This window comes from Mobula birostris, chromosome 3 (genome assembly GCF_030028105.1).
Source record: "Mobula birostris isolate sMobBir1 chromosome 3, sMobBir1.hap1, whole genome shotgun sequence".
Classification (NCBI taxonomy): Eukaryota; Metazoa; Chordata; class Chondrichthyes; order Myliobatiformes; family Myliobatidae; genus Mobula; species Mobula birostris.
In genome coordinates, this window is record NC_092372.1 from 186,923,122 (window position 1) to 186,946,352 (window position 23,231).

The following is a 23,231-nucleotide window of genomic DNA, read 5'->3' on the forward strand; positions in this document are numbered from 1 at the left end:
TGAAAGTGAATTCTACTTGCAATTGTGTTTCGAAGAGCTGTGATTGCAGCAGTTCATAACATTTTATTTGGTTTTATATAGATATGAATCATTTACTGGCAGATGTACAAGCAGTTCACAAGCTCAATGAAATTTACAACACAGTAGGAGGCCATTTGTCCCATCATATCCATGCCAGCAAAATTAAACTGTTTACACTCTGTAATTCCTTCCCTGTAATTAACCTTGTAGTTTTTGGTTTTTCATTTGTTCACCTGTATATCTCTAAATGTCTCCCTCTCTCTTTCAGACAAGACCAGATCCCCACAACTCCTTGAGCAAACTACATTTTAGTTCTCTTCCCATCCAGTCCTCCTGTGAACTAACAAGTCCATGGATACCAGATGTCAGCTTCTCAGCCAAACCAAATGGGCCTTTCTATTGACTTAGTTTAGACTTTTCACAGAAAAGCATCTTAATTAATTCTCTCCTCAATCTCCTTTCCTCTGAAGGAAACAATTGCAGTTTTCTCTGGACTGGAGGAGAGTGCAGAATATAAGGGTTCCACGTCTGCTGGTGTCGCAAGTGTAGATGGAAGGACAATGATGGAAGGGTTTTTGTGACTCTGCGGTAGGATATTGACACATTGAGGAAATGGTTGTAAGGTTGGTAAATGAAGTTTAATGTGGGAAAGGATGAGTATATAAGGTATAATATTCAAAAGGTAGATTATAATCAAAATGAAATGACTGAAATACAGAGGTATTTTGGTGTTTTAGAGTGTGAATCGCAAAATTAAGAAGAAATGCCACAGTTCCTGAGGAGACATTGGATTGCATATAATCACTTGGCAAGATCCAATGAAAAGAATTTAGGTTTAAGAGGAGTGGCCATTGTGTGAGTGGGCCAGTGTTAAAGTGGTGAGTTGAAGTTTTGACTCATTGGTGCTTCAGCGAGGCTGACATCAGTTGTGGGGAAGTCAGTGGAAGGTACTCTAAGGGACAGGATATATGAGTACATGAATAGACAGAGACTCATTAGCAATAGTCAACATTGCTTTGTGCTTGGTAGGTTGTGTCTAACCAATCTTATAGATATTTTTGAGGAAGATACCAGGAAAGTCAAAAAGCAAGGCAGTGGATGTTGTCAGAATGGGCATTAGCAAGGCCTTTGACAAGGTTCTGCAAGGAGGTTCAGTCACTCGGCATTCAAGATAAGATAGTAAATTGGATTTGACATCGGCTTTGCACGAAAAGCCAGAAAGTTGTAGTAGACGGTTGCCTCTCTGACAGGAGGCCAGTGACTAGTGGGGTGCTGCAGGGATCAGTGCTGAGTCCTCTATTGCTCTTCCACAGACTGCGGTGGAGACCAAATCCATGCGTACATTCAAGGCGGAAGTTGATATTTTCCTGATCAGTCAGGGCATCATAGGTATGGCGAGAAGGCAGGGTAGTATAGAAACTAACTCCTAGTTTCATAAAATGGGTCACCCTGTTAAGGGAGATAGCAGGAAGAATTTATTCCCTAAGAATTTTAACTCTTAGAGGTTCATAGTTCTAGAGTACTCTGCAGATATAATAAAACTCATTGATGAAGGCAGAGCAGTGGATGTAGTGTATATGGATTTCAGTAAGGCATTTGATGAGGTTCCCCATGTGAGGCTCATTCAGAAAGTAAGAAGGTATGGGATGACAGGAGATCTTGCTTTGTGGATCCAGAATTGGCTTTCCCACAGAAGGCAAAGGACGGTTGAGGATCGTTGGCATTCTGCATGGAGGACAATGATCAGTGGTGTTCCACAGGGATCTGATCTGGGAACCTTCCTCTGTGATTTTTTATAAATGACCAGAATGTGGAAGTAAAAAGGTCGGTTAGTAAATTTGCTGATGACACAAAAGTTGGGGGTGTTGTGGATAGTCTGGAAAGTTGTCAGAGGTTACAGCGCAACATCGATAGGACGCAGAGCTGGTCTGAGAAGTGGCAGATGGAGTTCAATCCAGATAAGTGTGAAGTGTTTCATTTCGGTAGGTCAAACTTAAAGACAGAATGTAATATTAATGGTAAGACTCTATGGCAGTGTGGAGGATCAGTGAGACCTTGGGGTCCATGTCCATAGGACACTCAAAGTTGCTGCTCAGGTCGACATTGTTGTTATGAAGGTGCATAGTGTGTTGGCCTTGAGTTCAAGAGCCGTGCGGTAACGTTACACCTTAGTTAGACCCCATTTGGAATACTGTGTTCCGTTCTGGTCACCTCATTACAGGAAGAATGTGGATACTATAGAGACAGTGCAGAAGAGATTTACAAGGATGTTAACACGAGGAAATCTGCAGATGCTGGAGATGCAGATGCTCAAGCAACACACATCAAAGTTGCTGGTGAATGCAGCAGGCCAGGCAGCATCTCTAGGAAGAGGTACAGTCGAGGTTTTGGGCCGAGACCCTTCATCAGGACTAAGAAGAGCTAGTAAGAGATTTGAAAAGATGTTGCCTGAATTGGAGAGTATGACTTATGAGAACAGGTTGAGTGAATTTGGCCTTTTCTCCTTGGAGCAATAGAGGATGAGAGGTGACCTGATGGAGGTGTATAAAATGAAAGGCATTGATCATGTGGTTAGTCAGAGGCTTTTTCCCAGGGCTGAAATGGCTAACATGAGGGGGCATAGTTTTAAGGTGCTTGGAAGTAGGTACAAAGGGAATGTCAGAGGTAAGTTTTTCACACAGAGAGTGGTGGGTGCGTGGAATGCACTGCTGGTGACAGTGGTGGAGACAGGTACAATAGAGTCTTTTAAGAGACTCTTAAGTAAGTACAGAGAGCTTAGAAAACTAGAGGGCTATGTGGTAGGGAAATTCTAGGCAGTTTCTAGAGTAGGTTACAAGGTCGGCACATTGTGGGCCAAAGGGCTTGTAATGCGCTGTAGATTTATATATTTCTGTGTTTATTGAATATACTTAGAGCCATATGAATGGACCTTACGATTCATTGGGAACTTGAAAATCACAAGAATAGGAGGGAAAGTAGAGTTAATTTCAAACTTAGAGCAGCCATGATCTTATTAAAAAACAACAGGCTCATGGGCCCATATGATCTGTTTAAGCAATAACTTCTATAAACAGAAGAGATTCCACAGATTCTGGAAATCCAGAGCAACACACACCAAATGCTGGAGGAACTCAGCAGGTCAAGAGCATACATGGAGAGGAATAAACAGTCGATGTTTTGGGTTGAGACCATTTCATCAGGATGAAGAATTTGTGATGATGGGTCTCAGGCTGAAATATTGACAATTTGTTTCTCTCTATTGGTGCTGCCTGACCTGCTCAGTTCCTCCAGCATTTTGTGTATGTAGGTTATTTCTATGTTTCAACATTTTCCACACAAGCAGGGGTGCAGCGGTAGCCAGAGTGCACCCAGCACATCTTAAAGAAAAAAGCCAAAATAAACAAGCTAGTTAATTAGGTGCCGCCCAGAAGCCAGTCTTCATTAGAGGAACTGAGGTGGAAAGGGTCAATAACTTTAAATTCTTCAGCACCAAGGATCGACATTTCTCTCTCTGAAAAGTGTCAGAGGGTCTGTCCTGGGACCAGCACGTAATTGTCATTACAAAGAAAGCACGGCAGCACCTATACTTTATTAGAAGTTTGTGCAGATTCAACACGTCACCTCGATTCTGACAGCCCTGTCTTTTCAGACTGTCTGGGCTGGCGTTTAAATTGACCAAACAATGGAGCAGCTAAAGGCTCCAGCGCCCTGGAAAGAGGAGTGAACATCGCGTAGGGCAAGTGAAATCGGCAATCGCCTCTGATCTGGGCTGACATTTACGTGCCGGGCGGCACCTAATTAATTAGCTTGTTTATTTCGGCTTTCTTCTTAAAGATGTGCTGGGTGCGCTCCGGCAACCACCGCACCCCTGCACAGAAGTTCTTGGATTGACGGGTATTAAGAAGATATTTTCAACTCAACAAACTCTTTCGAGTTTATAAAGTCCATCTGTTGCTTAATTTTTCGACATAGTGTGGAAAATATTTTGAATGCTGTCAGCATTGTTGCTGTTCTTGGAAGAGACTGTTTACACTGAGATGATTCTGTTCCTCTTGAAAATGATGGTGGTTAGTAGTTGTGGGTAGAGATTTGTATGAGTTTCAGATTTATTGGCTGGGCTAGGTATTCAGTTTCCCTCAGGTTCTGAGCCAGTTGGCAAGCTGGACTTGCCTCAATTCAATAATACGATTATTCAAAAAGAATGTGACTTTGTGCTGAAGCGATATCTTGATGATTTCTTTGAGAAGGGAAGACTCTCAACAGCTATTACTCTTGACTGTAATTGAACCTGCATTATAATTCACATCTGGCCTCATCACATTAACTCCTTATCAGCCCAGTTCTTTGAAGACCAAGGACATGTACATTTATTGAAACCAATTTCTATAGCAAAGGTGACTTGTTGTTCATTAGCTTGACAGGTATTTGCAGTTGGATATTGGTCTGGCTTGCCAATTTCCAAATGATAAGAAATGAAAGAGGGTTTTTGCAAACTTTAAGCATCACAGGCTTCCAAGCAAAAATACAGGATTTAGATACATTTTGAATGCAATAAACAGGTGTAGGCCTCTCGTGCCTGCTTTGCCTTTCAATAACATTGTGGCATCTTTTCCCTCTATATCCTATTCCTGCAGTATCCTCTTATCTCCTGCTGCTCTGAATATTAAAAATCTGTTGATTTCTGTCGAGTGGGGTCAATGTCTTTGTGGGCATATTTGCTAGAGCTGTGGGAGAGGTTTCAAACTAGGTGGCGGGGGATGGGAACGAGATTGTTAGGACAAAGGATGGAGCATTTGCCATAAAAGTAGATGCAATGTGCAGAGAGATTGTGAGGAAGGATATGCAGTGGGTAGGACATAAACAACTTTCTGCAAACAAGAGAAAATCTGCATATGCTGGAAATCCAAGCAACACACACAGAGAGCTGAAGGAACTCAGCAGGCCGGGCAACATCTATGGAAGAGTGTACAGTCAATATTTCGGGCCGAGACCCTTCATCAGGTTCCTTCAATTGGATGGATTGAAATGTAAAAAGTATTAACAATAAGAGGGATGAACTTGGAGCATGGATCTGTGCATGGAATTATGATGTTGTGGCCATTAGAGAAACTTGGCTATTGCAAGGTCAGGATTGCTTGCTTGATGTTCTGGGGTGTATATGTTTCCAAAAGGATAAGGGAGGGAGGTAAAGGGGAAAGGTGGGGGAGATGGGAAGTTGCATTGCTCATGAGGGATAATATTACAGCTGCAGAAAGGGAGGATATCATGGAGGGAATATCTACTGAGTCATTGGGGGAGGTCAGAAACAGGATGGGGAGCAGTTACCCTATTGGGAGTATTATGTAGTCCCCTGTCCCCACCCCAGTAACTGTTAGGACACTGAGAAGCAGATCGGAAGGCAGGATTTGGAAAGGTGCAAAAGCAACAGGGTTTTTCTCCTGGGATACTTCACGTTTTCTAATATTGATTGACACCTCCTTTGTGCAAGAGCTTTAGATGGGGCAGAATTTGTTAGGTGCATTGAGGAAGGGTTGCTAACACAGTATGTGGGCGTATCAACTTGAGGAGGGCCCTGGTGGATCCCGTGCTAGGCAATAAATCTGGTCAGGTAACAGACCTCTCGGTGGATGAGCATTTGGAGATAGCAACCACAGCTCCTTGAACATCGCCGTGGACCAGGGCAAGAGCAGACGGCATGGGAAAGTATATAATTGGTGAAAGGGCTAATTACATTGTTATTAGGCAGAAACCTGGGTGTGTAAATTGAGAACAGATCTTCACAATGAAATGATGGGCAGAAATGTGGAGGTTGTTTAGGGACCACATGCATAGGATTCTGGATAGGTTTGTCCCATTAAGACTGAGAAAGGATAGTAGAGAAGAGGGTTGAAAAGAGGGATGGACCATTTTGTCAAGATTAAGCATTCTTAAAGTTTTAAGAAGCAAAAATCAGACAGGGCCATTGTGAATAATTGGGTAGCCAGAAGAGCATTTAAGAAAGGACTTAGAAGAACTAGAATGGGACATAAGAATGCCTTGGCAAGTCAGATTAAGGAAAACCCAAGGTGATCAATACGGTTAATGGCAGGATTCTTAGCAGTGTGGAGGAAAATAGAGATCATTGGTTCACATCCATTGATTCTGCAAAGTTGTCATGCAAGTTGATAGGGTGTATCGAGTTTTGGCCTTCATTGGTGTGAGGAATTGAGTTCCAGAATTGTGTGGTCATGTGCAGCTCTGTAAAACTCTGGTTAGACCATACATGGAGTATTGTGCTTAGTTTTGATTGCTTCATTATAAGAAGGATGTGGAAGCTTTAGAAATGGTTCAGAGGTGATTTACTGGGATGCTGTCCGGATTGGAGAACATTTCTTCTGTGCAAAAGTTGAGGGAGATGGGACTTTTGGTTTTGGAGCAACGGAGGATGAGAGGTGACTTGACTGAGGTGTATAAGATTATGACAGATATAGATAGAACGGAGAGCCAGCACCTTTTTTTCCCAGGCAGTAATGGTCAATGCCAAAGGCATGCATTTAAAATGAGTGGGGGAAAGTTCAGGGGAGAGGTCAGAGGTAGGTATTGTACACAGAGAGTTGTGGGTGTCTGAAACGCACCACCCGGGGTTGGTGATAGAGGCTGATACAATAAGACTTTTAAAATACTCTTAGATAAGCACATGGATGCAAGAAAAAATTGAGGGGATTGTTTGTCTTGGAGGGAAGGATTAAGTCGATGGTGGAACTGGTTTAGGTTGCACAATGTTGTGGGCTGAAGAGCCTGTCCTGTGCTGTACTGTTCCATTAAACTTACACAGCAACTGCAGGCCTCTTGAGCACTAAATTCCAAACCTTCTTCACTCTCTGGATGAAGAAGTTTCTTCTGCAATCAAATATTAATGGTTATTTTGCTCCTCTCAATAATTCAAGTCCTTTCCAAGGCATAAATCAAGAATGTGATGGTAAACTCTCCACTTGCCCGCATGAATGTAGCTGTAATAATTCTCACAAAACTTGACATAATCCAGGCGAAAGTAGCTTGCTTGCTTGTTGTCATATCAACTACCCTCAAATCTAAAAAAAGAAGAGTAAAATATGATTTCCCAAAATAAATTCCTGTTGGCTCTGCCCAGCCCTTCTATTGCTTTTCTAAGTGCCCTGGTGCTACAAAGTTAATAATGGATTTCAACATTTTTGCTGCTGCTAATGTCAGACGAATGAACTGGCAGTTCCTAGTTTACTCTCTCCCTACCTTAAAATGTGGGTTATATTTGCTATCTTACAGACTGGGATAATCATTCCCGAATCCATGGAATTTTAGAAGATATTAATCAGTGGATTCATAATCTCCATATCCAAAACCTTGGAATGCAGAGCATTTAGTCCTGGGGATATATTGGTATTTCTTCCTATTACTTTATTCTGCATTCTGGTATTGGTTTTCCCTCATCATTGTGATAAAGGAGACCATCTGGCTCATTGAGTCTTGGCTGGCTCTCAGAGCCATCCAGTAATTCCACTTCTTTTTCTGTTACATGTTCTATCTCTCATAGACATCAACAACTCTCTGATTCTGTCTGAACTACTTCAACAAGGAGTAATTCTCAGTGGCAATTAACCAGTGGTTGGGAGTTGTTTATAGGCCCTCCCCTGCACATGAGTCACCGTAATGTAAGATATGATACAAATCTGGAAATTAGAAGTGCATGTTAAAAGGGTAAAGCAGGAATCACATTTGACTTTAGTCTATGTATATACTGGACAAAACAAATTAGCAATAAAAGTCCAGAGGATAAAATAATTGCATGAAGAAGTGGATTACTAGATCAACATGTTGAAAAATCAACAAGTAACACACCATTTTTGTGTAACTATCTGAGCAAAGGATAGCTCGCCCTGAGGGAGGTGATCAATGCATGAGAATTTTATAATAGGATCAAGTTTATTATCACTGACAAATGTTGTGAAATTTGTTGTTTTGCAGATGCAATTCATAAAAAAATTACTGTTAAGTTACAATCAGAAATGTTTTTATAAGTGCAAAATGAGAGCGAAAAAGTAAGGTAGCGTTCATGGAACAATCAGAAAGCAAGTGGTGGAGGGAAAGACACTGTCCCTCAAATGTTGAGTGTACGTTTCCAGGCTATGTGCCACCCGCCGAATGGTACTAATGAGAGGAAGGCATGTTCAAGATTGTGAAGGTCCTTAATGATGGATGCTCACCTTCTGAAAGTGTCCACGATGGTGGGAGGCTAGTGCCCATGGCGGAACAAGCTGAGTTTACTACCTTCTGCAACTTTTCTCGACTGCATTGTAACTTCATTCCAGGCAGTGATACAACCAGTCTGAACACTCTCCACGGTACATCTGCAGAAATTTGCTGTAGTTTTTGCTGATTTATCAAATCTCTTCAAACTTTGAATGAAATATAGCCACTTTATATACGGCCGTATATGCCACCTTTGTGATTGCATCAATAAGTTGGACCCAGGATAGTGGCAATTGAGATGTTCACATTCAGAAACTTGAAGCTGCTTACCCCTTCCACTGCTGACCCCTCGATAATGTGTGTTCTTGCGATCAATCAGGATTGAACATGACCAAATTCAAGGTGAAATCAGTAACTTAAATCTAAACAAAGATAAAGTATGAAGGTATGAAACATACATTAGTTAAAATATCTAAAAAAAAAACACCTGTGTACTTTACAATGTCACTCTAAAGTACAAAACTAAGTGGAAAAAGTGTCCGGGCATGGAAACAGGTAGCACAGGAGCACTGTAGGTAAATCATCTTCAATATCTCTTCAAGGTAGTACATTTGTCTCATATGTCCAGTAACTCATGAACGAGACTGATCTTTGGTACTCTCAAACGCGAAAATCTGCAGATGCTGGAGATCAAAAGCAATACACACAAAATGCTGGAGGAACTCTGCAGGCCAGGCAGCATCCATAAAAAAAAGAGAGTAAACAGTTGACATTTTGGGCCGAGACCCTTCATCAAGACTGGAAAGGAAGAGAGAAGGAGTCATACTATGAAGGTGGGGAGAGGGCAGGAAGAGGTACAAGGCTGGTAGGTGATGGGTGCAACTGGGAGAGGGGGAAGAGGTGAAGTAAAAAGCTGGGAAGTTGATTGGTGAAAGGGATAAAGGGTTGGAGAAGTGGTGGGGGGGGGATCTGATAGGAGAGGACAGAAGACCATGGAAGAAAGGGAAGGGGGAGCAGCACCAGAGGGAGGTGATGGGCAGGTAAGGAGATAAGGTGAGAGAGGTAGACAGGAATGGGAATAGTGAAGGGGTAGGGGGGACAATTACCGGAATTTTGAGAAATAGATGTTTATGCCATCATGTTAGAGGTTACTTGGGTGGAATATAAGGTGTTGCTCCTCCAACCTGAGTGTGGCCTCATTGTGGCAGTAGACGAGGCCATGTACTGACTGCTTGGAGTTTATCTGTCCTCCCTATGACCACTGAGGTCTTCAACAGATGTTCCAGTTTCCAATCCCAGTCACTGCTGTTTCCTAACTCCAGCCAGACTGACTATACCTGTATCCAGGCAAACCTTTTCTCATTTCTAACAGTTAGTTATCTTGGAATATTTAATTTTAGAACTTGGTCGCTTTGCAATTCTTCCTCTATAACGAATATTTCTGGAGAGTTCTATTTCAGTTTATGTCTTTAATTTATCTATCTTATTACAGATGTTCACTTCATTAAAGATCCTTTTTTTTTTGCTTCTCCGACTCTAAATACTGTTGATGTTTGCATATTCTGTTCCTTCCAACAGACTCTTAACTATCATTTTACACAAAATTCTGGAGAATCTCAGCGGGCCAGGCAGCATCTATGGAAAAGAGCAAACTGTTGACTTTTCGGGCTGAGACCCAAGTCCTGATGAAGGGTCTTTGCCCGAAATGTCGATCGGACTCTTTTCCACAGACGCTGCCTGACCTGCTGAGTTCTTCCAACATTTTGTGTGTGTTGCTTGAGTTTCCAGCATCTGCAGATTTTCTCTTGTTTGTCTTAACTATCGTTAGCTATTTGCAACTGTGCACTATATCTTTGTCCATTATATCACTTTACGTTGTCCCTTACCAGAATCCTCATCCATCCCCTGTGATGGTTCAAACTCTTATTTACAGCCATGGTTATTTGATTCACTAAGAAATCTGTCACAACTTCACTTAAGGGGAGCTGTTTGCAATGGAATAGTATTTTTCATTCCCACTGAATTGAAACCCATTTCTTCCACACCAATCTTTATGACAGGTGTTCAACTGTCTGTCGTTATTGACCCATTGCCAATGTGTATGTGGTTCACATAATAATCCAGAGATCCTCACTTTGGTACTTTTTCTCTTTACTCGAATCATCCTCTAGCAGAACCATTACTATTCTTGTTCTTGGTTCCCTCAAAGCAGGATCCCCCTTCTCTCATGCTAATGTTTTTGTGAAACCCCAAGGGCATATACTTCTCTTAGAGCCCTTGACACTCGCACTCACTGTCCCATCAGGGCCTGTGATTCTGTATTGGGTGGGACTGGTTGTTGATTGGGGATCTTCAACTCTGCCTTAAAGCACAGTACCATAGATTCAGAATCAGATTTATTATCATTGTCTTATGTCACATGAAATTTATTGTTTTGTCGCAGCTGTTTAGTGCAAAGACATGAAAGTACTAAAAATTACAAAATAAATAAATTGTGCAAAATAAACAGAATAATGAGTTAAAATTCAAAGTTCAAAGTAAAATTTATTATCAGACAACATAGTCCACATACACCCCTGAGATTCTTTTCCACGGGCAAACTTAGCAAATCTACAGAAAAGTAATCATAAGCTATAAACATCAGGAACTATAAACTGCAAACAGTGCAATGCAGAAATAAATAGCAATAATTAATGAGCATGAAATAGCAAGATAATAGAGTATTTAATGAGTGCAGCTATCCTCTTTTGTTCAAGAGCCTGGTGGTTGTGGGGTAGTAACTGTTCTTGAACGTTGAGGTGTGAGTCGTGAGGCACCTGTACATTCTACCTGATGGCAGCAGTGAGAAAAGAGCTTGGCTTGTGTAGTAAAGACCTTGAATGAAGAATGCTGCTTTTCTATGGTAACGTTTCACATAGATGTGCTCAATAGTTGGGAGGATTTTACCTGTGATATACTGGGCCGAATCCATTACCTTTTGTAGGATTTTCCCCTCAAAGGTATTGGTGTTCCCATATCAGGCCATAATGCAGCCAGTCAGCACACTTTCCACCACACATCTGTAGAAGTTTCCCAAGGTTTTTGATGACATGCCGACCTCCACAGACTCCTGAGGAAGTAGAGACACTGTCATGTTTTCTACACAACAACAGGTCCTCTGAGATAGTGACACCCAGGAATTTGAAGTTACTGACCCTCTCCACCTCTGATCCTCTGATGATTACTGGCTCATGGATCTCTGGTTTCCCTCTCCTGAAGTCTACAATCAGTTCCTTAGTCTTATTGACATTGAGTGAGAGATTGTTGTTATTACACCACTCAGCCAAGATTTCAACCTCCCTTCTGTATGCTGATTTATCACCACTTTGATACAGTCCACAACAGTGGTGTCATCAGCAAACTTGTATATGGTGTTGGAGCTGTATTTAGTCACACAGTCATAGGTGCAAAGTGAGTAGAGCAGGGGGCTAAGAACACAGCCCTGTGGTGCTGCTCTGCTGATGGAGATTGTGGAAGAGATGTTTTTGCCAATCCAAGCTGACTGGGGTCTACAAGTGAGGAAATCCAGCATCCAATTGCACAAGGGGGTATTGAAGCCCAAGACTTAGAGTTTAGTGATTAGTTTTGAGCAGATGATGGTGTCAAATGCCAAGCTGTAATCAATGAAGAGCATCCTGATGTATGCACCTTTGCCATCCAGATGTTTCGGAGTTATGTGAAGAGCCAACGAGGTAGCATCTGCTGTAGACCCGTTGCTTCGGTAGGCGAATTGGAGTGGATCCAAGTTGCCATTCAGACAGGGGCTGATATGCTTCAACATCAGCCTCTCAGAACACTTCATCACTATGGATGTAAATGCCACTGGGCAATGGTCAAGGGTTCACGGGAAATTTAGAAACATGATGACAGAAGGGAAGTAGGTGTTCCTGAATTTTGTTTGTGGGTCTGTACCACCTCCCTGCCAGTAGTGATGGAAAGGGGCGTGTCCTGGATGTTGACATACATAATGATGGATGCTGCCACCTTGAGGTGCTGCCACTGGAAGATGTCCTTGATGGTGGGAAGGGTTGTGCACGTGATCGAGCTAGCTCAGTCTACAGCCCTCTGCAGACTCTTTTAAAGTTGTGACCTGGAGTCTCCGCACCAAACTGTGATACAACCGGTTAGAACACTCTGCATCGTACAACTGAAGAAATTTGTAAGAGAATGCTGCAGCCATGTAAAAGTATACAAGACAGACATGGTGAAAGCCATTCGGATGCCTTCCATAAAATTTAAGAAGTGAATAAGGCAGGAGCGTGATTTAAAGCTATCTGCATTCTTTTTATAGAGACGAAAATTTTACGCTGGCTGCTTAGGACGTACTGCAGTGGATGCAACACCCATGTAACTCCTATAGTCGTCATAGGTAGAAAGTTGCCTTGGGATTAGGTTCATTTAGCCATAGAGGTGAACCTTCCATACCATGGATAATAGAGTAATGACTCTGTACTGGCTAATAAGAAAATTGCCTTTGAATTGTGGGCAATGTGAATATTTGCAATGCTCAGTCAATTATCGTGAAGTTGATTTTTAACCATTTCTAAGTTTTTAGTTGAAAGTCCACACCGTTAATGCAGAGGAAGGAAAATATAATCACTCAGTAATTTCAAAGAAGAATAGAGCTCTAAAATAGTCTTGCGGCTAGCAAAATGAGCTCATAGCTTTTTTCTTTTGTGTTAGAAGCTTGAATAAACCTAAATCTGTACCAGAACAAATGACCATGGCATTGATTTCCTGTCTGGCTTCATTATACAACATCAAAGCTTCAGTGGAAGCATAGGTTAAACAAACAACAATGCAATAGTCCATGTTTTCTGGTGAAAGAAAGCTTGTTACAAGGCTAGAAAGGTTGTTTAAAGTGGGCCTGATCGAGTGTCACGCTGATTTTAATGGCTTACAGGCAAGGTGTCTATTTATCTTTATGATTTCAGCTGTTTCTGCTTTCTATTATCGCAACTTCTAGAATCAACAAATAACTTGCATTGAACAGAATGAAGTGCTCACATTCCTGTTTTTTTTTCTCTGTGTGCCATGATAACAATCAGAGCGCAAAACCAATTCTATAACCTTTGATTTTTTTTTTCAGCTTCAATTTCCTTTCTTGTGCTTTATTTATATATGCCATCATGTTTGACTCGCTTTCTGTTCTACTCTCAGTACTCAGTTATTGTCAGCTAACCTGTGTGGTAATTGATGTTCATTATCTTGCTTGTGACAACACTTGGGTCTGTTTCATTGCCCAGCTTGGTCTTGGTACATTTTACTATTGTGAACTGCTCAGTGATAAGGCACTGTGTAGCTGACTTTGCTCACTGAAGTAACTGATTGGTGCTGCCACAGCTGATTGTCATGCATGAGGAGATGGGCAGTACAATTAGCCTGATTCAATGAAGAATAAATCATCTTGTTGCGCAGGTCAATGTTAACTCTTTTGCAAAATTCTGCCCTGTTTCTGGACAGACCTGAGTTCTCTGAAGCAAGGCCATGTGGCCTTTACAGAGCTTGTATCTATTGGTTTTGTTCCAACTATGAAATGGAGAATATTGATTTATTTCTGCAAAATATTCGAATATGTCGACACTGGACCCTGTCTAAGTCAGCAAGATGCTTCAGTTCCTCATCCAGTGTAAATATGAGGGAATGAAATCAGGTTATAAATTATTGGATCATGCAGATATATGATGCTAAAACCGTGTCAATGATTTCTGATTCAGTAAATGTTTCATGTATAATATGGAAAACAGAAAGTGCTAGAGACACTCAACAAGTTAGGCAATACCTGTGGGGAAGTGAAACAGAGTTAACGCTTCAGTTTGGACTTCCTTCATCAAAGAAAGAGAAAGCAGTTTAGTTTTAATTTTCCACGAAGTTGGGTGGGGGGGGGGGCAGGAGGGGTTGGTTAAGAGGATATCTTTGGTTAAGAGGATGGTGTTGCCATAGGGACAAATTGCAGTGATTCTCCAGTCAAATATGTTAATAGGGCAGTTAGAGGTGATAGTTCAGAGAGAAGGATAATAGGTCAGGATTTGCTCATGGAAGTGTGAGGCGGGAAGTTTTGTCTCACAGTAGAATCTTGTCAGAACTGTGGAAATTATGAAATTAACCATTGATTGCTGAAATTGGAGGGGTGGACTAGAGGATTTCTAACCTTGCTTTGACTAGGAGCAGAGCGTTTGAGAGCACAAGAGCAAGAAATAGATTGGATCTGTTAATGTACTAGGGAAGGCCTGATTAAGGAAAAGGGACAACTTTTCAGAGCACTTAAGTGAAGAATCTCATCATTAGAACAAATACAAGCAACAAAGAGAATGGACTGGAGACCTTACAGCAGGTACGGTAGGAGAAATAATCTTTAGGGTAACTGTGGGAGTCTGGAGACTTGTAAAGGATGCTTGTATTCCTGAGATGGAGACTGAGCGATCAGGAAAGGAAGCTGTCAGAGGTGGATTATGTGAACATGAGAGCAGGGTGAATGGAGGAGGTTAGGAAAGTCACGCAGTTTCCAAGCTTTGTATGGGTACAGGCTGAACAGCATTTGTCAAAGAGAGTAAAGGTGTTTAACCTGAAGGATTCACTGATTCTCTCTCCACAGATACTGCCAGTCATGCTGAGAATTTCCAGCATCTGCAGTTTGATTTCTGAAGTCCAAAACAGGACAGGAAGCTAACCCCCATGGCACTCTGCATTGATTCTTATACCAGAGGTCTTTGATACAACAGTTTCTCTGGTCTTGATGTGTTTTCAGATTGTTGACAAATATTTGGCGGAATTTAATAAGTCAACTAATTCCTGGTAAGAGTCTGCAGGAGTGCTTAGTAAATCCATTTATTAATGGCTCCACCAGATAGGGACTTGTCTGTGAAGCAAGAGATTGCTTGGGTTATTAGTAATTTATCAAGGACCAATAAAAAGAAATGAGGTGTAAGGGAATGACCATTGTTGTAGTGGGTAAGAGATAGAGTGTGAGGCTTTGGCTCAACAGGCTTTGGCAAGGACAGGTGCTGAGTCCTTTGGAGTAATTTATTTGGTTGTAGAATTTATGCTTAAGAAGTTGGAGCCAAATGGATAACAGCACAGGCAGGATGGTGGTTAAGGCAGTGGAACGCTCCTCTTGTAAAATGTGGGATTACAGGTTACCTAACAGTCTCCCTGATGACAGCATCAGCAGGAAGTGCACCCAATTACTCTCCTCATTGACAAGGCCAAGGAACCAGAGCTGGAACTAGATGCAGTCAGGACCATCCAGGAGGCTGAAACTCTCACAGATAAAGCTTTTACTTAGGAGGTCACACCAAGAATGCAATCTTCAGGTAGTGGATGGGTGACCATCACAAGAAGTTAGGGGAGTCAGTAGTCAGTGCAGGGTTTCTCTGTGGCCATTCCCTTCAGCAACAAGTACACCTCTTTGGATACTGCTGGGTAGGGGGGTTGGGAGTGGCCCATCGGGCCACAGCAGTAGCAGCCAGGCTTGTGGCACAGTAGCTGGCTCTGAGGCTCAGTAGGGAAGGATAGAATCAGGCAGAGCGATCATGATATGAGACGTTATAGTTAAGGGGACAGATAGGAGACTCTGTGGTTGCAAAACAGATGTCAGGATGGTGTGTTGCCTCCCAGGTGCTAGGGTCCAAAGCAGCTGCTAAATATTCTCAAGGGAAGGGGAGAGCAGCCAAAGATCATGGTGTATATTGGTACCAAATACATCGGTAGAAATGGGGAACAGGTCCTGAGCAGTGAATATAAGGAGTTAGGAAAGGGGCTGAAAACTGAGAGCTCCAAGCTAGTAACCTCTGGATTAGACTGGGTATAATCCATGCAGTGCCATGTGCTGGGCAGGGCAGGAATGGGATGATGGTACAAATGTCTGAGTAGCTGAGGAACTAGTGCAGGGGGGCAGGGTTTCTGGTCCTTGGATCATTGGAACCTTTTCTGGGGCAGGGGGTGATCTGTACAAGTGGGACAGATTGCACCTCAACTGGAGGGGAACCAATATCCTTGCCAGAAGGTTTGCTCGTGTTACTTAGGAGGGAGTAAACTAGTTTGGCAGAGGGGCAGGAATGAGAGCACCAGGTCAGAAAGTGGAGGATGGAGATAAAGGTAGATATCATGGCCAGGAAAAATAAGCAGGAGCAAAGTAATAGATATAATGGAACAGATAGTGTGAAGTGCGTTCACTTTAATGCAGGAGTATTACGGGTAAAGGTGATGAACCTAGAGCATGGATTAGTACATTACAGAGACTTGGTAGAGAGAGGGACAGCAATGGTACTTAATATCCCAAGGGTTCGATGTTTTAGAAAAGATACAGAATGAGGTAAGAGAGGTAGGGGAGTTGCAGTCCTAATCTAGGACAATATCATAGTTTCACTCAGAGGGGATATAATGGAGAGCTCGTCCACTGAGCCTATATGAGTGGAACTCAAAAATAGGAAGGTCTGTAGTACACTCTGGGATTGTACTACAGACCCCCAGTAGCCACCAGGACACTGAGGAACAGATATGCAATCAGATTAAGGAAAAATGTAAAACAATAGGATTGTTGTCATAAGGGACTTAAACTTCCCAAATATAAACTGGGCCCTTCTTAGTGCAAGAGGTTTAGATGCGACAGAATTTTTCAGGTGCATCCAGGTGGGTTTCTTTAATCAATATATCAATAGTCTAACAAAAGGACTGGAGCTGATGTTGGGTAATTAGCCCAACCAGGTGATCAACATTTCAGTGGATGAACAGATAGGGGACGGTGACCACAACTCCTTACTTTTTAAGGTAAATATAGATAAGGATAAACATAGATCTTGCAGGAAAGTATTAAATTGGCGCAGGACAACGGATGAGCGTATTAGGCTGGAATTAGGGGGAGCTAATTGGGAATAGCTATTTTTGGGCAAGTCTACATCTGACCTGTGGAGGGTGTTTAAAGAACAACTGCACAGAGTACAGGACAGGTATATTCTAATAAGAAGGAAGGGCGAGGATTGCAAGGTGAGAGAACGTTGGATGTCGAGGGAGGTGATGAACTTCGTCAAGGAGAAAAAGGAAAAACAAGTAAAGCTTCAGAAGCTAGAACAAACAGAGCCTTGAAGATTATAAAGAAGCCAGAAAAAAAACTCAAGAAGGGAATTAGGAATGCCGGGAGGGGCCACGAAAAGTCCTTGGCAAGTAGGATTAAAGAAAATCCCAAGGCATTCTATAATCAAGAGCAGGAAGGAGGGGGAGGGTAGGACCACTCAAGGATAAAGGCAGGAACAATAGCTTGGATGTGGATTATGTGGATGAGATCCGTAATGAGAAGTTACCAAGGAAAATGTCGTGGAAAATAGTGAGATTCATGCCAAGCATATTGGTGTGGTAGGACATTTTGAGGTAAAGGATGAGACAGAGCAGGGTCTCTTAAAGAGCATTAATGTGGACAAGTCCCCAGGGCCTGTTGGGATATTGAGAGAAGCAGGAGAAGAGATTACTGGGGCCTTGACCAATGTCTTCATGTCCTCTCTAACCATAGGTGGTATCTTGGAGGACTGGTGGTAGTTAATGTAGTTCAATTATTCATGAAGGGAACTAGGGTGATCCTGGAAACTATAGACTGGTGAGTCTTGTGCCAGGTAGGGACGTTACTGGAAATAATTCTTAGGGATAGGATTTATGAACATTTTGAAAAACACAGCCAAATTAGGGACAGCCTGCTTGGCTTTGTGCGGGGCAAGTCATGTCTTACTAATTTGATTGCTGTGTGGAATGCATTGCCAGCGATGGTAGTAGAGGTGAATACAACTGGGTCTTTTAAGAGACTCTTAGATAAGTACATCAAGCTTAGAAAAATAGAGGGCTATTCTAAGCAGTTTCTAGAGTAGGTTACATGGTCGCACAACATTGTGGGCTGAAGGGCCTGTAATGTACTGTAGATTTCTATGTTCTCTGTTCTATGACAAGGGTGACTGATGAAGATGGAGCTGTGTAATACCTGGTAAGGCTCTGAAAACCTGTGCCAACCAACTAGCGGGAGTATTCAAGGACATATTCAACCTCTCACTGCTACGGGCAGAAGTTCCCACTTGCTTCAAAAAGGCAACAATTATTCCAGTGATGAAGAAGAATAATGTGAGCTGCCTAAATGGCTATCGGCTGGTAGCACTCACATCGACAATGATGAAATGCTTTGAGAGGTTGATCATGATTAGACTGAACTCCTGCCTCAGCAAGGACCTGGACCCATTGCAATTTGCCTATCGCCACAATAGGTCAAGGGCAGACGCAATCTCACATGGCTCTAGACCACCTGGACAACATAAACACCTACGTCAGAATGCTGTTCATCGACTATAGTTCAGCATTTAATACCAACATTCCCACAATCCTGATTGAGAAGTTGCAGAACCTGGGCCTTTGTACCTCCCTCTGCAATTGGATCCTCAGCTTCCTAACCGGAACACCACAGTCTGTGTGGATTGGTGATAATATATCCTCCTCGCTGATGATCAAAACTGGCGCACCTCAGGAGTGTGTGCTTAGCCCACTGCTCTGCTCTCCCTGTATACACATGACTGTGTGGCTAGGCGCAGCTCAAATACCATCTATAAATTTGCTGACAATACAGCCATTGTTGGTAGAATCTCAGGTGGTGACGAGAGGGCGTACAGGAGTGAGATATGCCAACTAGTGGAATGGTGCCGCAGCAACAACCTGACACTCAACGTCAGTAAAACAAAAGAGCTGATTGTGGACTTCAGGAAGGGTAAGGCGAAGGAACACATACCAATCCTCATAGAGGGATCAGAAGTGGAGAGAGTGAGCAGTTTCAGGTTCCTGGGTGTCAAGATCTCTGAGGATCTAACCTGGTCCCAACACATCGATGTAGTTATAAAGAAGGCAAGACAGCAGCTATACTTCATTAGGAGTTTGAAGAGATTTGGCATGTCAACAAATACACTCAAAAACTTTTATAGTTGTACCATGGAGAGCATTCTGACAGGCTGCATCACTGTCTGGTATAGAGGAGCTACTGCACAGGACCGAAAGAAGCTGCAGAAGGTTGTAAATCTAGTCAGCTCCATCATGGGTACTAGCCTACAAAGTACCCAGGACATCTTTAGCGAGCGCTGTCTAAGAAAGGCAGCGTCCATTATTAAGGACCTCCAGCACCCAGGGCATGCCCTTTTCTCACTGTTACCATCAGGTAGGAGGTACAGAAACCTGAAAGCACACACTCAGTGATTTAGGAACAGCTTCTTCCCCTCTGCCATCTGATTCCTAAATGGACATTGAACCCTTGGACACCACCTCACTTTTTTTTAATATACAGTATCACTGATTTTTGCACATTTTAAAATCTATTCAATATACATATACTGTAATTGATTTACATTATTATTTTTATTATTTTTTTTCTCTTCTTTATTATGTATTACATTGAACTGCTGCTGCTAAGTTAACAAATTTCACATCACATGCCAGTGATAATAAACCTGATTCTGATTCTGTGGATGTTGTCCACATGGATTTTAGTAAGACATTTGACAAGTGCCTCATGGAGGAGTCATCAGAAGATGAAGATGCGTGGGATCTATGGTGAATTGGCCCTTTGGATACAGAATTGGCTTGCCCATTGAAGACAGAGTGTTGTGGTTTAAGGGACTTGTTCTAGCTGAAGGGGTCTATGATTAATGATGTTTGTTTGTGATGTACATAAATGACCCAGCTGAAAAAGTAGATTGGTTGATTAATACATTTACAGAAAATATGAAGATTGGTGTGTTTTGGATAGTGTAGAAGACTGCAAACGAATACAATAGGATATAGATCAGTTGCCAATGTGGGTGGAGGAATGGTTGATGGAGTCTTACCTGGCCAAACGTGAAATATTGCCTTGGTAGGTCAAATGCAAAGGGCAAGTTCCTTAACAGTGTTGGTGAGAACAGGGATCTTTGGGTGCAAATTTATAGCTCCCTGAATGTGTCAGCACAGGTTGATAAAGTGTTGAGAAGGCATATGACATGCTTTCCTTTATTAGGCAATGCACTGAGCTCAAAAGTCAAGAAGATATGTTGCAGCTTTATAAGCCTTCAGGCTGCATCTGGAGTATTGCATTTAATTCTGGTTGCCCCATTATAGGAAGGATGCCGAGGGTGCAGAAGAACGTTACCTGGATTAGAAGGCATGTGTGGTAATGAGAGGTTGGATAAACTTGTTTTCTCTGGAGCAGCGGAGGCTGAGGGGAGATCAGATCGAGGTTTATAAGATTATGAGAGGCATAGAGTGGACAGACAATATCTTTTTCCCATGATTGAAATGCCTAATACCAAAAGGCATGCATTTAAGGTGAGGGGGGCTAATTTCAAAGGAGATGTGACGGGCAAGTTATTTTTTAATAGAGATCGATGGGTATCTGGAATGCGCCGACTGGGATGGTGGTAGAGGCAGAAATATTAGAGACATTTAAGAGATGTTCAGATAAGCACATAAATATGGGGAAAGTGGAAGGATATGGACATTGTGTAGGCAGAAAGGATTAGTTAGACATTTGATTACTAATTTAATTGGTTCACCACAAAGAGCCTGTACCTGTGTTGTGATGTTCTGTGAAAGTGGCAAATATCACTTTGATGCAGATATATAAATGTGTGTGTGTGTGTGTGTGTGTGTCTCACACACACTCACACTCTGTCAGGGACACCATGGTAGCATAACAGTTAGCATGACGCTTTTACAACTCAGGACAGTCAGTGTTTAGAGTTCAATTCCAGCACCACCTGTAAGGAACTTGTACGTTCTCTCCATGACTGCATGAGTCTTCTAGTTTCCTCCCACAGTCCAAAGAGGTACCCGGTAGTAGGTTAATTGCTCATTTTAAATTGTCCTATGATCGGTTGATTTTCCGTCATATCCAACAGTGACAGGAGCCCTGTGTGGGAGTGCTTTAATGTGGAAAACCCATTGTACTGGGGCATTTTCGCTCTCTTGACCTCAGAAGTCCGGGTCCGATGGTATGAGTATTCATCAGAAACTGGGTCTTCCATGGTTGTAGTAGATGACTGAGACTACTTCTATGTCCTGTCATGGTGTTTGCTGTCCTCAAAGCTTTGCAGTACCGTTCTCCCGGCAGCTGTATGTTACTGTTGATCTAATCCACCTGGTATGCTAGAGCTGCCTTCGCATGTTAGGACAAGCATGTCCCTGCCCTGTGATTAGGCTAGTGTTAAATAGGTGGGTTGCTGGGTGTTGCGACCTGTTTGGTCTGAAAGGCCTGTTCCATGCTCTGTCTCTGAATAAATAAAGAAAGGAAGAATCATCTTGTAAGTCATCTCAGTGCATACTGTATCAAGTCAAAATGTCTCAAACTTCTTCGAAGTGATATGGTAATTATATGAATAAACTTATTAACATTACATGTGTTATTCCCTTGAATGGAGTTGATAAATTTCAATTTCATTATCAGAATGGTTTCATTCTTGTGTTTCTGTGGCAGGAATTAGGAGCAGGAAGAGTTTGGAGTTATATCACGTAACGAGCTGAAACGTATCATTCATGTGCTCTCTGAGTGGGGCTTTTGGCTGGCTGTCAGTCACTCTGATCGCACCAAATAATTTCATCAAAGGAATTAGCCTGAATGTGTTATGCACTCTCTAAAAGTGCCGCATGACTGGTTATTCATGGCAAACCCAGACTTTCAGCTTAAATATACTATATGAATGAAATAAAGATTTTCGCTTTTTAGAGTCATAAAATCATAAAAAAGGTATTGCACATAAACAGGTCCTTTGGCTCACTTTGTCCATTTAAAGCTGTCTTCCTATCGAGCTGCACCGGTGCCATAACCTTCCATACCCCTACCATCCATGTACCTATCTAAACTTACCTTAAACGTTGAAATCAAACTCGCATGCACCACTTGTGCTGGCAGCTCATTCCACACTCTCATGACCCTCTGAGTGAAGAAGTTTCCCCTCATGTTCCCCTTAAACCTTTCAACTTTCACCCTTAACCCATGTCCTCTGTTAAGTCCCACCATCCTCAGTGGAAAGAGCCTGCTTGCATTTACCATATCTATACCCCTCATAATTTTGTATACCTCTATCAAATCTCCTCTCAGTCTTCCACATTCCAATGAATGAAGTCCTAATCTATTCAATCTTTCCTTATAACTTAGGTCGTCCAGACCTGGCAACATCCTTGTAAATTTTCTTTGTACTCTTTCAACCTTATTTATATCTTTCCTGTAGGTAGGTAACAAAACTGTAAACAATACTTCAAATTAGGCCTTACCATGATCTTATACAACTTCAACTTACCATCCTATCTCTGGTACTCAATACATTGATTAATGAAGGCCAATGTGTCAAATGTTTTCTTTACGATTCTATCTACCAGTGATGCCACTTTCAATTAATTATGAATCTGTACTCCCAGGTCCCTCTGTTCTACCTCAGTCCTCAGTGCCCTACCATTCACTGTGTAATACTTACCTTGGTTGGTCCTGCCCAAGTGGAACACATTGCACTTGTCTGCATTAAATTCCATCTGCCATTTTTCAGCCTGTTTTTACAGCTGATCCAGATCCTGCTGCAAGTCATAGCCTTCCTCGCTGTCCACTACACCCCCAATCTTAGCATCATCCGCAGATTTGCTGGTCCAGTTGACCATGTTATCATACAGATCATTGATATAGATGCCAAACAACAATGGACTCAGCTCTGATCCCTGTAGTACTCCACCAGTGACAGGCCTCCAGTCAGGGAGGCAACCATTTACTACCACAAAATACTCTGCAGTTGCTGGGGTCAAAGCAACACTCACAACACGCTGGAGGAACTCAGCAGGTCGGGCAGCATCCGTGGAAATGATCAGTCAACGTTTCCACGGATGCTGCCCGACCTGCTGAGTTCCTCTAATCATCTAATGCCACTCCCTAGCTTCTCCCACGAAACTAATGTCTAATCCAATTTACTACCTGATATGAATGCCGAGCG

General features: G+C 42.3%; 1 protein-coding gene across 12 annotated transcripts in view; it reads left to right on the forward strand.

The window, feature by feature from the left end:
• The window catches only part of LOC140195483 (sickle tail protein), a 696,918-nt gene that overhangs the window by 490,770 nt on the left and 182,917 nt on the right, over window positions 1-23,231 (forward strand). The window lies entirely within an intron of this gene.